Source organism: Rattus norvegicus, chromosome 5 (assembly GCF_021556685.1).
Source record: "Rattus norvegicus strain SHRSP/BbbUtx chromosome 5, alternate assembly SHRSP_T2T, whole genome shotgun sequence".
Lineage (NCBI taxonomy): Eukaryota > Metazoa > Chordata > Mammalia > Rodentia > Muridae > Rattus > Rattus norvegicus.
In genome coordinates this window covers 27,336,542-27,352,568 of record NC_141538.1, presented here as the reverse complement: position 1 = coordinate 27,352,568, position 16,027 = coordinate 27,336,542, and the positions used below count along the sequence as shown (strand labels likewise).

General features: G+C 47.3%; 2 long non-coding RNA genes across 4 annotated transcripts in view; one reads left to right on the top strand and one right to left on the bottom strand.

Annotated features, from left to right (window-relative positions):
- Positions 1-16,027, bottom strand: part of Psmd1-ps1 (proteasome 26S subunit, non-ATPase 1, pseudogene 1) — a 90,303-nt gene that overhangs the window by 56,677 nt on the left and 17,599 nt on the right. The window lies entirely within an intron of this gene.
- LOC148005668 (uncharacterized) lies at positions 1,888-8,121 on the top strand. The gene is made up of 3 exons (XR_015620128.1): positions 1,888-2,201; positions 4,004-4,083; positions 6,285-8,121. It is a non-coding gene; the product is annotated as an uncharacterized LOC148005668 (long non-coding RNA).

Sequence of the window (16,027 nt, the reverse complement as noted above, 5' to 3'; positions counted from 1 at the left end):
ATAAACACATCTGGAATCTTAAGCATTTCTGACAGTCCCCTCTGATGCCACACCTTTACTGTGGACTCGGCTCTGAATATGCATTACAATATATGCAATATATGTCTGTGCCCAACAACGAACGCCAACACAAAACACAGAACCCACCCAGACATTGCCTGGCACACCTTGGCTCAGATTTGACCCTACTGTGTTATTCATTGTGGTGTTTTTGATATATATAGAATGTTTTCTGATGCCATTTGATTATTTATTTACTAACTTTTTATTTGTTTACCAAACAAATACAATTATTCAATTACCAGAGTTTTTGAATATTTTCCTACTACCACTCCTCTGTATGTAAAAATCAGATTCGTATGTAAAATGTAAAAATCAGCACACCTTGGTATGTGTGGGACATGATGATGCACACGTTTATTTGGCCTCAGTACTCCCAGAGGCAGATGGATTTCTGTGAGTTCAAGGCCAGCCTAGTCTACATACATAGCAAGTTCCAGAATAGCCAGGGCCACATATATAATAGAGACAACCCTGTCTCAAAGCAACAATAACAACAACAACAGCAACAACAGCAACGTGCTACTTTGAATTGCTAATTTGAATATCATGAAAAACAGCTCATTGAACTTTGGTTTAGGATTAGAACACATTTTCCAATAATTTCTTGTCCCTGCCAGCGGGGACCCAGTTATTCAGGGTCCCGAAGAGGCTTTCTACCTGTGGGCCAAAATGGGGGTGAAGAGAAGAAGGAGACCAAGCAAAAGTTCTGTTGTCAAGGTCTCATTTATTGAGAGAAATGTACAGCATTTAAAGCTCTGAGGCAGGAATAGAAGCAGGAACTGAAGCTTAGGGTGGGGGAGTTTGGGAAATGCCCAAGGATATAAGGTGAATCACTACACTGCAAGATATCCTCCTATAACAAAGAGGCAACAGTCTTCCGGGGACCTGTTCTTTGAAAAGGTCGAACCCTTCTCAGAAATACATTTCTGCCATTTTGTATATTGTACCCATATTTATGCAAAACAGCATTCTTAGTGCTAATATTTATAAAATTCAAAATATCGATCAACTTGGAAAAACATTGAGGATGCTCTAAGCCCTGCATTATGAAATATTCAGCTAATATTACATTCTGCATGTGGTAGTAAATAATCCCACCATTCCATCAGTGTGTAAATTTACTTTCATTTTCCCCTTCACCCACTGAGACAGGTTTCCCTGTGTAGTCCTGGCAGTCCTGAAACTCACTCTGAAGACTAGGCTGGCCTCGAATTCAGAGATCTGCCTGCCTCTGCCTCCCTAGTGCTGAGATTAAAGGCCTGTGCCACCACTGCCCAATTGCTTTCACTTTTAATAACTATAATAAAGTTAAATGTATACCAAAGAATGGTTTGAAATTTATGTCTGTTTTATTATATACCTATATACCTGGGCCATATAAAAAATTTGTTGAACAAAAGAGTTCCTGGGTAAAAAGAGTTTAAGAAGATGTGTCAAATTATCTAATTTACCAATAAGACCTAGTATAATGTAAATTAGTTATAGTTTAAAACATATTAGTTACAATGTATAGAGAATAATAATGACAAGAAAGCCCATGTATATTTAGCACAGATGCAACTTTTTTTCACATATTTCTGATCCATTAGTGGCTGAATCCACAAGCACGGAACAGACAGGAAGGAGGGCGAGTCGAAGGAAGGAACATGTCTGATTTGCTCAATGCTACAAGCCTTCAAACAGTGCCTGGCACAGAGCAGAGGTTCACACAGGTTGGTCGAATGAACAAAGCAGCCTTGAACCCAGCACCATGCAGTCTCCATCCTTTTCCTGACCACAAGGGAAATGCTGCTCTATCAGCCAGCATCACAGACAGGCCAACCAGCAGAATGAGGGGCTGGAGGACCCAAAGAGGAGCAAACGCGCGCGTGCTGTTTGAATCTTCTTTGAGAGAGACTAGAAAAGCAAAGGCAGGCAGAGGGACCCAGGAGAAAACAGAAAATAGCAGCTGAGTCCAGGCTGCTGCAGGAAGGAAAACATACAAACAAGAGGTGGCAAGAAAGTAAGAGCAAAGCTCTGGGGTACAGGAGTGAGCACCGCCCCCAGAGCTTTCCTTCAGCAACAGATGGAGAAAGGAAAAATGTGTATGACTTCCTGGAGACTCTGGAAAGGAGAGAGGACCACCATCATATAAAAGAGTAAGTCTGAGAGTAAGCTTCAGGTGGGGGTTGGGGAGGGTGGGGTGGTCAGAAATGATAAGGCCCTGGTGAGGATGAAGGAGGGGAAGCTGAGTGCCAAGAATCTTTTTAGAAGTGACCCAGTGGAAAGCCAAGGAGTCTAAGCAGAGACCTCGCACTGGAGACAAATCAAGAGGAATGCAAGGTGTTCCTCAACGGCTCTGGGGAGCAAAAGAAAGACACAGAGCCAGACCATGCCAGGACCTACTCATGATACAAGGCTACTCTGGGCTTCAGTGGTAACTGTGCCCAGGAGCTGTGGCGAAATCTCCTTTTTAATAATGACTTTTAGAAGTGACACAGAAGTAGCCCAGAAGTGCTCTCAGAGTCTGAACCCAGCATCCCTAAGAAGAGTTGGAGTATTCAAAATAGCTCAAAATTCCATCCTTTGAGGTATCTTGTTAGGAAAACACTTTAGAGGACTAAAGAGCCATAGCAGTACATGAGGACACAGAAAAATGAAGGTTAGGGAGAACAGGGTTATTTCTCTGGATAGGGTGGGGGTGGGGTGGAGGGAGGGGTAGGAGTTGGAGGGGTGGGGATGGAGGGGGAAGAGGTGGGGGGAAAGGGGGTAGAACCCAGGGTCTCACACTTAAACTGACAGGCATGGCTTAATAGAGAGGTGCTAGACTCTTCTCCAGGGAAATGACCAGAAGGGTAGTGGGACTTCCTGGAAGCTTATAAAAAGCTTTTCCACCATTTCCCATAGTTCACAGTCCTCTCTGTTTAACCACTGAATTAAAAAAAAATCACCCACATGGGTGAAACAACAGAATAACTGAGATTTGCTTTACAACTCTGTAGCAAAGCGAGCAGGTTGGGGGAGGGGGAGGGAGGCACCGTAATGGAGAACTTGTTACACATGCTGAAGCCAGGAGAGGGTTACATAAGGATCTCTGCAGCCAGAAGCAGCACCTGGGAATTCTAACAAGTTGCAAAGTCTCAAGCTGGGGCCAACCCCAGGTCTCCCAAATAAAATAACCTCTGGGGCTAGGGCCCAGCAATCTGTGTTTTAACAAGCCCCCCAGAGGATTCTGTTCAGCTACTCTGATACACCCTCAAATTGAAGACCCGCTGAATAAATATCATTCTCTCCCTTTTTGTGTAAGCAATGGATTTCCATAATAAAGGGTTTTAAAAACCATCCCTGTGGGCATTTTTGTTGTTGAGTTTTTTTTTCTTAGATCATTTGTCTCCAACTGCTATTTAACTTTTCTTTTTTTTTTTTTTTTTCCAAATCTTCTTCTGGAGCCAGAACAAAAAGCCAGAAGGCAGAAGAAACTACGACACCCACTCACTCTCTCTGTGCCTGTCTCTGTGTCTCTGCCTCTGCCTCTGTCTCTGTCTCTCTCTCTCCTTCCCTCCCTCCCTCCCTCCCTCCCTCCCTCCCTCCCTCCCAACCCCAGCAGCAATGGAGTTTGCAAATATAAACTTGCTCTCAGAGACATTGGGGTAAGCAGGCACACACACACTTGTGCATACACCACTCACACCTGAAAGCTGCCTACACCTGATGGGTGACCTTAGAGCAGCTCCCAGGGTGCTGCCTGGGCTCTTGGAGTAGCGCTGCTGCCTTCTCTGAAACTTCATTAGGTGCTCACAGAACAGGCTACTTGGGGCCCAGGCGCGGCTGTCTCAACTGTCTAAAAATCCAGGTGGCTCTGCATAGTCGCCCGGGGACGCAAGAAATGTTCCTCTTTACCCGATTGCCTTCCGAAATTGTTGCAAATCAAAAGAGATCTTTGCCCTCTGTTACTCTACAGGAAAACAGAGAAAGGACGGAGCTAGCCAGAGGTCTTCTCACGGTCCCTTCCAGGCACGACAAACTCAAGCGTTCTTCGTGGTGGGTACGAATGAAAGGCCAAATGAGACCTGGGGGCTGCGGGAGGGGAAGGGTTAACAAGCTGGGGCCACCTCTCCCAGTATTTAGTACTCCGACTTCCAATCTACTGCGCCGCCTGCCTCACTTGTGTACTGTAAAACAATCCTTTTGTTTCCTCTTTAAGACATTAGCCTCAGGGGCCATTATAGGAAAGAAAGGTAGCAGGGCTCTTTTATCTGCAAGAATCCATTAAGCGTGGCCTTTGTGCACCAGGGCAAGGCGCTCCTTCACTGGCAACATCTCAAGGGAGTCCTAAGGGGGACCCCTCCCCAGCGATGACTCCTATCCACCAGTACCCAGTACCCTCAACAACTGGGACCTAGCGGGGATGGGGTGGGCACCAGAGAACAAGCACCCTGCCCAAAGAGTTAACATAGTTGGATATGGAGTCCATCCACCGACAAGGTGCCCCCGCCCCCAAGGTCTCCCGGTGTCCTATCATCATGCTGTGGGTCATTGTGTACCCAGGAAGGGCAACTTTCCAAAGAGAAAAGAAAAAATGCTCTTCCCTTAGGTTTGTTCTGGTCTCATTGCAATCTGTGAGCTCTTTATCCCACCACCCAAAGCTGAGGAAGGGGACGCGGGGGTGGGGTGGGGGGTACAATTGAACCTGATCCAGACAAGACTTAAGGCACAGGTGGCTGTCCTCAGCGCGCGGTGGGTCGATGGAGGCAACTTATGAATATGTCTTGCAGGAGCATCTGGACCCACTCTCCCCACAGACGTCCCTTCTGCTGGTAAAATTGTGGGGCAGCCTCTAGTCATAAGAGTAGGGGTGTCCCCAGCTCCGAAAAAAAGAACAAAAAAAAAAAAGAGTAGGGGTACCAAAAGGAGGCGTTTGTTGGTTTTGTTTTGTTTTACCTTTCCTAGGAAGCTGTGTTACAAAAAACCCGATAGGAAGCTAGGGCACTGCACCTAACAACCATCAATCATTTGTGTCTTCCCCAAGTACCAGTCGACCCAAATGTCCATTCAACCAGTACGCTAGAATGACTTACCTAGTGGCCCAGTCAAAATAACAAAAGCCACTAACAGGCTTAAGGCGCATGGACCAGAGAGAGAGCTTTGAGTTCTGGCCTTTTGAGTGCAGAGGCTGGGGGAGGGAAAAGGTTCTGGGGCGGTCCAGGGTCACATTTTCGCTAATCTTAGGGGACCCACAGCCCCTTTGGCACTGCTAAGGATTCAAATCTTCAACAGAAGTACAGGGCTTAAGGACAGCTTCACATGGAAACTCTATCTACAGTTTTTGTTGAAGCTTGGCAAAGACAAAATATAGGACTTGGGTCGCCTGCATGCAGTCTCTGTGGAATGGCCGCCTCTGGATCTTCTGCCTTTCCGCTCTGAAGAAAAATCTTCCCTGCACTTCCCACATGTTATCCACTCGCTTCCCCAGACCAAGTGGCCACTGCCCTGCTAGGCTCCTCGAAGAAAGAGAGGGAGGAGGGGGAGGGGGAGAGGGAGCAAGGCTGTTTAAGGGACAATGTCACTTTCCTCTTCATCAAGATTCTTTGTCAATTGCTGGGGAAATAATTGACCCCGAGCTACTTCAGTCACAACCAATAGAAAAATGGGATGGTGATGTGTCCAGCTGTTAGGGGGAGGAAGGCAAGCAAGTGGCTAGAGAACAAAGGTATCAAGGAAGACACACACACACACACACACACACACACACACACACACACAGAGGAACATGTGCATGCACACACACAAAAATAAAACCTAGAATTCTATTCCTTTGTCCTAACTCTAAGGTTGCGGTTCTGAATGCTGGCTTTGGAGAGTTTAAGGAGACTCCCAACACCAGGAGCCCTGTAATAAAGCCACCCAGCTTCAGGTCTCTGACCCTCCCCTTAACCTACATCAGGCACTTTCCTTCCAATATCCTTCACTCAGAGTGACTCAATTGGTGACTGATTCAGGGGCCCCAGGAATGATCTGGGATTTCAGTGAGCATTGTTGGGAAGGGAGCTAAGTATTTCCAATAAATAGCAAGAGAGTAGAGAAGGTAAGGGAAAGAAAAGAAAAAAGGCTAGAGAAACCCAGCATTTGTCTTTCCCTGGGGAGTTGATAGTTAAGAATAACAAATCTCATATTTCCCGACCATAATGGTCAGACATCATGAGATGTATCGGGCTGATGCTGATCCATGTTGGACCCGTTAGGTATAAATCGATAAGGACGCATGATGTCACCCATGTGGTAACAAGTGAGAACCGTATCAAACGGCCCCGCAGCTGGACCTCAGATAATGTGCTCTCTGCCTGTGCTATGTGATCTCCAAAACAGAGAAGAGAGATGAGGAAGCAGGGAACCGAGAAGCTTCTGCTCGCCACTGCTCGTTATAGTGTACAACTGAACTAGCTTAGAGGATACCGATGAAAAGCCACCACGGGGACGAACTTCTTCACACCTAGCACTGAAACACCGAGGGCAAAGATTAGTATCTGAGTGACGTGAACACCGATCCTTTAACAGAAGATCTCAGGAGACCCACAAACAATATTTTTCAACAGCCTCTATGTCTTTCCTCCACAGTTACAGGGAGCATTGGATATGTAGGTGAGGTTCCCCCAAAAGAAAAGTCATCAGGGTACAGAAAGCAGCGGTACGTCTGGCACTGGCGAGGCGCTGTACGAATGCCTGGTCACAAAGACTTGATACTACTGCAGAAATTGCCCCCAGTACTGTAGTACATTTTTATTCGATTGTTCTTTAAAAATGTTTGTTAATAATCTAAGGTGATCCAAGGTAAAGGGCTAAGGCAGAATGCAGTGCACACACTGGGTCGGTCCACGTGTTGAGTGCTCACCCCCAAAGTGATGACATTAGCAGGTGGGGCCTTCGGGAGATGACTGTCATGAGGTCAGAGCATTTACAAATGGGATTCAAATCAGTGTAAAGAAACCCAACCTCGGGGTTGGGGATTTAGCTCAGTGGTAGAGCGCTTGCCTAGCAAGCACAAGGCCCTGGGTTTGATCCTCAGCTCCAGAGGAAAAAAAAAAAAAAAAGAAACCCAACCTCTCTACCACGAAGTAGCGAGGCTGGAAGTCTCCATCTATAACTCCAACACTGCCTTTCTTGATTTTAGACTTCATAGCCTCTAGAGCTCCGGGCAGTTGCTATCTCCCCAGACGCTGACATCTGTCATAGCAGGACACATTGGACAGCAAGTGCATTTGCAAACTGCCCCTACCTCTCTGGAGCTCTTCCCGTATGTTCTCCGAGGTTCCGTTACATCAAGACATACTCAGTAGCCGCACCTTGCTTCTCTCGGGATGGTTAACTCCAACTAGCAGAGCTACCTTTTGTTAGAGATGAGACCCCTGCTGAAGGGATTCTCTAGCTGCCTTGATGCTCAGAGGAGAGTGATCTTTCATTTGAAGCCAGAGACATTTTTTTTTTTTTACATATACTGTTCATTGAAAAGAGCTAACTCTGAACTACTTCTGTTCTAGTCCCATCTAGAATGTTCTTTCTAGGTCAGAAATGTGCCAGTCACGCTCCCTCACACCCCACCATTTCAACCTCACTTAACGGTTCAGAGATGACGTGCTTCTTGCCCTAATAACAGCCCTGTGTTTGCATAGAGCAAATTCTCTGTGGCCATTCTTCCTTGGAATCCCTAACACTCACTTGCAAAGTAGAAACCAAGATGAGGGTAAAATTGATGGCCACCGTATCTCATAAGGATAGAGGATGGTCTTTAAGGAGAAAGAAGCCTTAGGCTTGGTTTCATTAGCCCTGTATTAAATATAATATATCAAAATGTTCCAGCTCTAACCTAGAACAAATTTGTGATTTGGTAGACATGATCTTCATTGATTGGGCACTATTCTGTCACAAAAGAATATTCTAGACCCAAAGAAAGAAATTATAGTGCAAATCACTAGTCTAGACTAGAAAAATCAGATATTTTTAAAGTATATAGCTTTTATTTTTGATTGTATGTTTATTATTCTGTGAAAAAACCTACAAAAGTTAAATAAATACTATAAATCAAAAAATGTATGTATCTTTTATAGATAGCAGGATAGTACTGTTCAATAATTTTTGCTTGGTTTCTCTCTTTCTTTCTTTCTTTCTTTCTTTCTTTCTTTCTTTCTTTCCTTCTTTCTTTCTCACCATGTAGCTCTGGCCAAACCCACAGAGATCTGCCTTCATCTGCTTTCTGGGTGCTATGATAAAGGCATGCATATGGCCTCACTAACTTCCTTAGCTCACTTCCCTAAACTGTTAGGGTGGTTATGAGTTCTTTTGGACGGAATAAAGGATAAGTCCAACCATACCCATTTGTTTGTGTTCCAGCACTGGACTCACTACCCCTAAACTGTGACTTAACAAGTAGGTTTCCTGCAAGCTGATAAGCAGTGAGCTCAACAAACCAGAAGGGGAAGTACCCCAAGAGAAGGAGCAGTCACTCTGTGCTCCCCTCTACCTGCCTTGGTGGCTTCTCCTCTAACTCTCTCCTAGCAAATGAGACTGCATCATTGATTTTACAGCCAAGAAACTGAAGGCCCCAAGAACAATATAGGTAAGACAGCCAAGAAGTTCCTGATGGTCAGGCTGTTCTTACTCAGGCTTTCTTCCTGCTCCATGAAAGACAACAGCACGAGAGGAATTGTCATTTCATGTGCTCCTTAAGCAAGCAGATATCGACATTCTGTATGTACATTCGAACCAGAAGTTCTAGGTATTAAAACCTGCTAAACCACACCCCTTACACTGAATCAACACACACACACACACACACACACACACACACACAGAGACAGAGAGACAGAGAGACAGAGACAGAGACAGAGACAGAGAGAGACAGAGAGAGAGCAGCCATGTAAACTACATCCTTTGACAGAAAGAGAGGTGGAGAGGGAAGGAGGGGAGGTCGAGGGAGGGAGGGAGGGAGGGAGACAGAGAGAGAGGAGGGGAGGGAGAGAAGGAGAGATGGAAGGAGGGAGGGAGGGAGAGAGAGAGAGAGACCTAGACCAAATATGAGAGCCCTTGGAGCTGCTAATGCCCCACTCACTGGCCAATTAGATCTTCTCTTTCCCAGAATTTGAATAAAGAGAAGGACGCACCATGGCAAAGGCGAAGGTAATCTTTTCAGCACAGACTTCCACTTGGTCAGGTAGGGGATAGAACAGGAGTCAGTGGAGGGTAGGGCTCCATGGATCTGCTCTGGTATGCTACAATGCAGGGGGAGGGGAGTCGAAATGAAAGAGGGTCCACTTTGCTCTGCAAAGTTCAGAAGAGCTGCCCCCTGCTCAGGGCTTCCCCATGAGCAATGCTCTTTGAAGCCTGCTGTGCTGGAGCAATACCTTCTTTTAACTGAGCTAGCTCGAGTAAATTTCTTCCCTCACTACCGAAGATCTGAGACTCCAGCATAAATAAACACAGATAAGAGAAGCGTCTTCTCAAGCCTGTGCTGTTGCTTTGCTGTTGATGAGCGGTGTTCCCTGTTCCCGAGTGCATTCCCACCTGGCTGTCCCCTCAGGAACTCCAATTTCAACATACAGAAAAACAAAGGCTCCACACACACCCCAGCATGCTCCATGTCCCCTTGTTTCCAGCCTCATTGAACGAATGCCATACTCACTCTAATTGCTTAAAGCCAGAAGCCTAGGACTATCCTTGACTTTTCTTCTTCTTCTTCAACCATAATGAGCCCTCTCAAATACCATCCCAACCGGCCCACCCCTTTGCCTTCATTTACTCTGCTGTAGTCTAGGCTTCATAACCTTCATCTATCCCATAGTACCTGGTTCCCTTCCCCCTGTCTCGTTCTTCTCTAACAACCAGATGGAGCCTGTAACACTCCAGTCTTGTTGGTGTACACACACACACACACACACACACACACACAGACACACACACACACACACACACACAAAGACACACACACACACACACAAAGACACACACACACAAAGACACACACACACACACACACACACACACAGAGAGCATTTACAACCCTACAGTGGCTTCCCTTTGCCTTTTAAGGTAAAATCAAAACTCATGTACATGGCTTACAGGGCCTTGCTCATTGTAGCCTCTCTAATCCTGTCTCTCAGCATCCTGCCTTCAATCTGCCGAAGCTGGACCTCTTTCAGTTCCTCAAAACTGTCATGCTTCTATGCCCCCAAGGAGTTGTGTGTGCTTTGTACCCCCCTTCTGATGAACCCTTCCTCTTTCTCCATGTGACAGTTTAGATTCTGTCCTCCGTGAAGCTTAAGTAGCCCAAATATACATTCCTATAACCTTCGGTATATGACCACCCAGGCCATGGGCAGACCTTCACCATGACTAATTATAGCTACTATGACTGTTTCTTCAGGGAAAGAAACGCCAGCAGGTATGCATTGCTCGGTGAGACCCAAAATCTGAAGTGCATTGCCTTCTTAAGAAACTCTGAAGACGTGAATAAACCCTTCGTCCTCATGGCCAGGACTGTAGAGACGTGGTAATCAATCAGCTCCTCTAACAACTTCATTTCTGCTCACACCCTTACAAATATGGAGGGAGATCGTCGGGCTTGGCAGCAAATGTTCGTACCTGCTGCGCCATCTTGCCAGCCCCGTGGGTGCTTTTCAGCAGTCAGGGCGGGCTGGAAGTACTGCAGGGGAGACAGCTCATAACCAACTTCCGAGGGCCCTTCGAAGGAAATCCCTGCCACCCAGCAAGGAGCCAGAGGCCCTGAAGTAAATAGGATGTGGGCAGCCATGTAGAGTCACTGCTAGGGTACTTTCCTAAGCGAGGGCCTGCCACTGACTCCCCATTAAAAAAAAGGGCAAGAGCACAGGCCTGGTTCTTTTTCTCTCCATTTCTTTCTCTTGCCCCTATTCTAATCAGTGATGAGAACACCCCTGTCCATGAAGAACCCAAGTTTAGGAAGAGAAAGGTCGGGAAAGAGAGAGGAGAGGTTAGGACTTGTCCCAGGAATTTAAGTGGTTTGGTGTGCTTCATAGGAAGTAACTGCATGTACCAGTTCCCTGGATGCCAGACACAGAAGAAGACCAGGGATGGTGATGGCAAGATACCCCAGAACCCCTGGAGTAAAGACAGAACAGATTTGGGAGTGGAAGGAAATGCCAAGTGTGGTACAAGAGGAATAGAAGGACCTCGAGAAAGGCAAAACACATTTCTGGACTGCCTTACAGGCACAACCTAGTCTTGGTCGTAAATAGTAGTAAGATAAATTATGGTGGCTCTCCTCACATGTCACATACCTACATTTCTTCCCATGATTCTCTGCTCCATAAGATATGCGTGTCCACATCTTCCCTCCCAAACTGGAACTCTGTCTTTTGGCTCTGCTACAGTTCCTGACTCTGGTGAGTACGGATGTCAAGTGCAGACAGCGAAAGGTCCTCTGGTGTGGGACCTTCAAGGTTCTGCTGGCTTGAGATGGCCAGAGCCAGGGCATTGTGAGCTGCAGTAATGGCAGAGTCCCTGACGGTGTCCCGATGAGAGCTCCAGCAGGCACAGAACTAGAAAATGCTAGATAAAGCACCGTCTTCTACCATTTCTCCCTGGGCCTATAACACAGCCCTTCTTCCTCTGCTGCTCAAGTCCACCCCGACTCTCTGCTTTAACCATGTCTCCCCCATATAATACCTTTGTTGTTTAGTCTCAGTGCACATATCAGCCCCCTCCCTCCAATGAGAGGAAGGCTTTCTGTCTGAAGTTTTATCTGAAAAATACATTATGTTTATCCAAAAGTTGTCCTAAGTAGGATATCCAGGTCTGGGCATTTAGTTCAATGACAGAACACTTGACTTGCGTGGATAATGTTGTAAATTGGATCTCTAATACCAAAGAGGTGAAATTTAGACATTCTTTCTTCGATCTTCCTAAGTAGATTATGTTGCCAGAAGAGCACAGCTATGGTGCATCTTGTTCCCGCCCCTGATCTGGGCACCAGAGGAAGCACGTGGCTTTTGTTGAGACTGCTCAAAGTGTGTCAAACTGAATTCAATGAAATTAAACCTTCAAACCCACAAACAAGTAGCCAAATATCAAAAATCAAGAGGTTGGCTGTTAAAAGTTAACCACAATTATTTTTTTTCTCTAAGCTCTCAAACAGTAGTCATAGTGTCTGTGTCCTGTGCCCCCCACCCCACCCATCCCTAACATTCCTTTCCTTTGACCAGGTTGAAAGTGATTCCCAGTGGTTAAAGGAAACCTATGGCTTAAAAAAGACAGTCATCACTGAAAAGCATTTTAAACACACAGTAAAAAGGAAAATCTCCAAAGGAGATAAAGGGTGTCAGGAGTGGGGTGTCTCTTTTCTATGAACAGCTCTGAGATGGGGCTTGTCTAGCTGTCCCACTCAGCAGGGAAACTGGTGGTGGCCTCCCTTAACCCTTCAAGGCTCCCACCTCAGCAAGACGCTAGGGCAGATCAGAGCCAGTCATGCACTCCTTGCTGACTGGAAGAAAACAGCAAAGGAAGAGGGGAAAAAAAGACGGTTCCGTCGCTGCTTCCCCACCCCCAGCCTTTCTTCTCCCAAAGAGCCCTCTGTTCTGAGAAATTAAAGGACTCTGATAGCAGACCACAGATTCATGACAGAAAAGCTCCTGTGCGGCAGAGGTCGTTTTTGTGGGTACTCAGACACTGGATACTTTTTTTGTTCCTGAACTTTTGGAGACCATTTATATAGAAAGGCTGTTTGTTCCTGGACAAACACCAGCAAAGAAGCCTCGAAGGGGGGGGGGGAATTTTTGTTTTGCACAAGAGAGAAAGAGAGAGAGAGAGAGAGAGAGAGAGAGAGAGAGAGAGAGAGAGACTGACTTAGGTAGAAGGACCCAGACTGATTTGTTTACTGTTGCTGGCAGCTCTTATTTACAAGTTCCTGTGCCCCTGTGGTAAGAAATGCTATTTTTAAGAAGTTAAAAAAAAAAAAAACCCACACAAACCTCCAAACTGAGGGTTCTTCTTCCCTTTCCTGCCCTCCCTCAGCCCCACTTTCGTTTTACAAATGGCCAAGGCAAAGCAACCAGGAAGCCCCTTTCTTTTTCTCACAGGCTCCCTTGGAAACGAGCTATCCTTGAACCGGAAGGCATCTCTCCCCAGCCGTCAGAGAAATTCCACTTTCCACACCCTGATATATTCCCTTTCAGCAAACCAACTCCAGGCCTAGTTAAATCTACAGGCTGACTTCGGTTTCCTACCCCCTCGAAATTTTGCTTTTCCACGTACACATGGGCAGTTTCTAAAATCAAGCCGGCAAGATGTTAAGATCCTTTTCACAGAGGATGTGCTGCAAAAGAGAAAGGGGAAATAAGGGCTTGTCACAACTGGGTCACTAACCGTGTGACTAAGCACAGTTGCCTAGAACCACAGAGACTGGCTTTGGCCTGACTTGGTCACTTGTAAGGCACACAGTGACCCAGCCATTTGTAGGAGTTTTGGCTTGAGGGGCAGACAGTTCTCCCCAGACCTGTCACTTCTTTACCAGGGAGGGCCTCCCTGTACTTGTAGCAACCAAGATGGAGCCTGTCCTCTAAAACCTCTTGATATTTCACATCCTCCCTGGAACACCACAGCAATTCATTTAGCAACCTTGGATGCCAAAAAGGACACGTCCAGAATGTAGTTTTCAAAGGAAAGAGAGGGGGAGGTAACTAGAAAAAAAAAATTTCCCTAGTTTCAGATCTTTTGTTGCACACAAAAGTCAGTATTGCTCCCAAATTGGTAAAAATCCACAAAGCTTCCCAGTCACTAAAACAATTCAAGGAATTTTCAGGACCTTTGCCCAAGGGTCCCAGAAGAATTCTAAACTGGAAGCACCTACGGTCAGCAAAGCAGAGTCCTCTCAGAGATCAACAGAGAATATTGTAAGAAGCCCTTAACCTCTTCCCTTCCTGCCACCCAAGTTGAGGGGGTGGGGATTGTTCACTTCAGGCCGGCAGGAGGAAAATCAAAATGGCGACCCAAAGCCTTATTTATTAAAAAGAAGCATAAAGATAGCTGTGCTGTAGTGGTGGGAGGGTCTAAAGGACGTTCAGGGTTTGTTTTGTTCTGAATAATCTAGGGGCAGTTAGTCCACTATACAGTGGCCTAAGCCACCTGCCCCTTTACCCGTGTCCCCTCACCCTACTCACCCGGGCCTCCATTAAAATCCCACTTTCTTCTTATATCATTAATTCAACATAATAACTGCTCTCTCTGTCTTGGAAGGGACAAGTGTCTTCTCCAAAAGGACTCAGAAAGCAACAAATGGGAAGGAAACAGACAAAGCTTGTGAAATCCCAAACCCTGTTGGTAGAAAGACATCATAAATTATGGATCCGTCGAGCCGCCTCCGGCCTGTCACTGCTTGGTTTGTCTCCCTGGACGTGCCGGGCGCGGGCGACACTGTTGTCCTGGAGCACTGGTCTCTGAACCTCAGATCTCTCCCCACCCCCACCGCCTCCTCCGGCCTTTCCCTGGCGCCCCGCGGGGCAGCCCGGCCTGGGGCCGCGGGGACAGAGCGGTGCACAGCCCCGAGGGACGCACCAGCTGCAGGGACGACGCCCCCCAGCCGGCCGAGCACAGGCTCGCCTTTGTTCCCGGGGACTCCCGCGGGGACACCCGGAGCTGGCCTGGGCGCTCAGGTCCCAGCGGGGCCAGGCCGAGTGGAGGACGCCAAGGCGCCCAGGGCGGGCGAGCAGGGAGGGTGAAGGAGCCTGTGCTGCCTTGGCGGCCTTCATGGGCGGCGTGGCAGGGGCCCCGGGGGCAGCCTGCGACATCTGTGCGAGAGGGGGAGAGAGAGCGCGGTGGGGGCGGGGGGGGGTCGTTACAATCAGGACGCCCATCTGGCCGGGCTTTGCTCTGGTGCCAGAAGCCAAGAGGCAGAAGTCAAGGTTAAACGCTGCGGCGGGGCTACGGCCCCCTTCGCCGGGCCCGACTCCCTGCAGGAGCCCCGCGCCGGCCTCGCCGCCCCACCTTGCCCTTTGTCTTTGCCGGAGCAGATGTGCGGTGACCCCTGCTAGCATCCGTGCTGTCAGGATTAAAGAAGCCTCCACCCCATTTAGCAACTGCAACTCTCGTCCCCCGACCCTCGCCAACCCACCGCTTGGGGATGGGGGAGGTTGTTTGTTTGTTTTTGTTTTTTCTTTTTCTTTCTTTCTTTTTTTTTTTTTTTTGAGTTTTGGCAATAAGTCAAAAGCAGTCATCATAAGGTGCACAAAGCCCTCGGTTCACATTTAAATTTGTGTGCCAAGTTGGCTGCTGTTAGACCCTTTTAGCGGCTGAACCGTCACCACAGACACAATGAATTGTGAGATTAAAGTTTAAAAAAAAAAAAAAAAAACTCATCCTGCAGATGTCTGCTGAAGGCTGTTCCACTGGAGAGTGTGAAAGGTCTTTGTGTGCATGTAAGCCTGTGTCTGTAAAGCCAACAGCCTCACATTTGTTCTCTGGTCATTAGTCCTTAGTATCCCTTTTTAAAAAAATTAATGATGAAAGTTATCACGCTCAAACCTAAGCAACCTCTTTGACAAGCTCTAGTTGCAGAAATAAATGAAGAAATGGAATAGTTAGGATTTCTCTTGAGGCGGAGAAAGGAGAACTCCAGATCAAGCCGAACTGTGTGACTCAGGGCCCCGGAGAAAATGTGGGTAGAGGAAACGTGGGGTGGGGCGGGGGGCGGCTTCCTGGATTTCTGTTGCAGGAAGAAACCACCGATGAGAGGGAGGGTAGATAGGGGAAGGGTGAGGAAGGGAGCTGAGAAGGAGAGCGAGGCCAGGGACTCTGCGCAGGGCCTCCTGGAGGAGAGGAGGGAGGGCGGGTAGATGGATAGAAAGCTGGGCTTTCTTTGTTTTGTTTGTGTGGGCAGGGCTGGGCCGTGAATACGCCTGGTCTGCACTGTGAGGTCAGCTGCCCAGCGAGGTAACAGCTGGCACCTGTGTGCGAAATGCAGCGT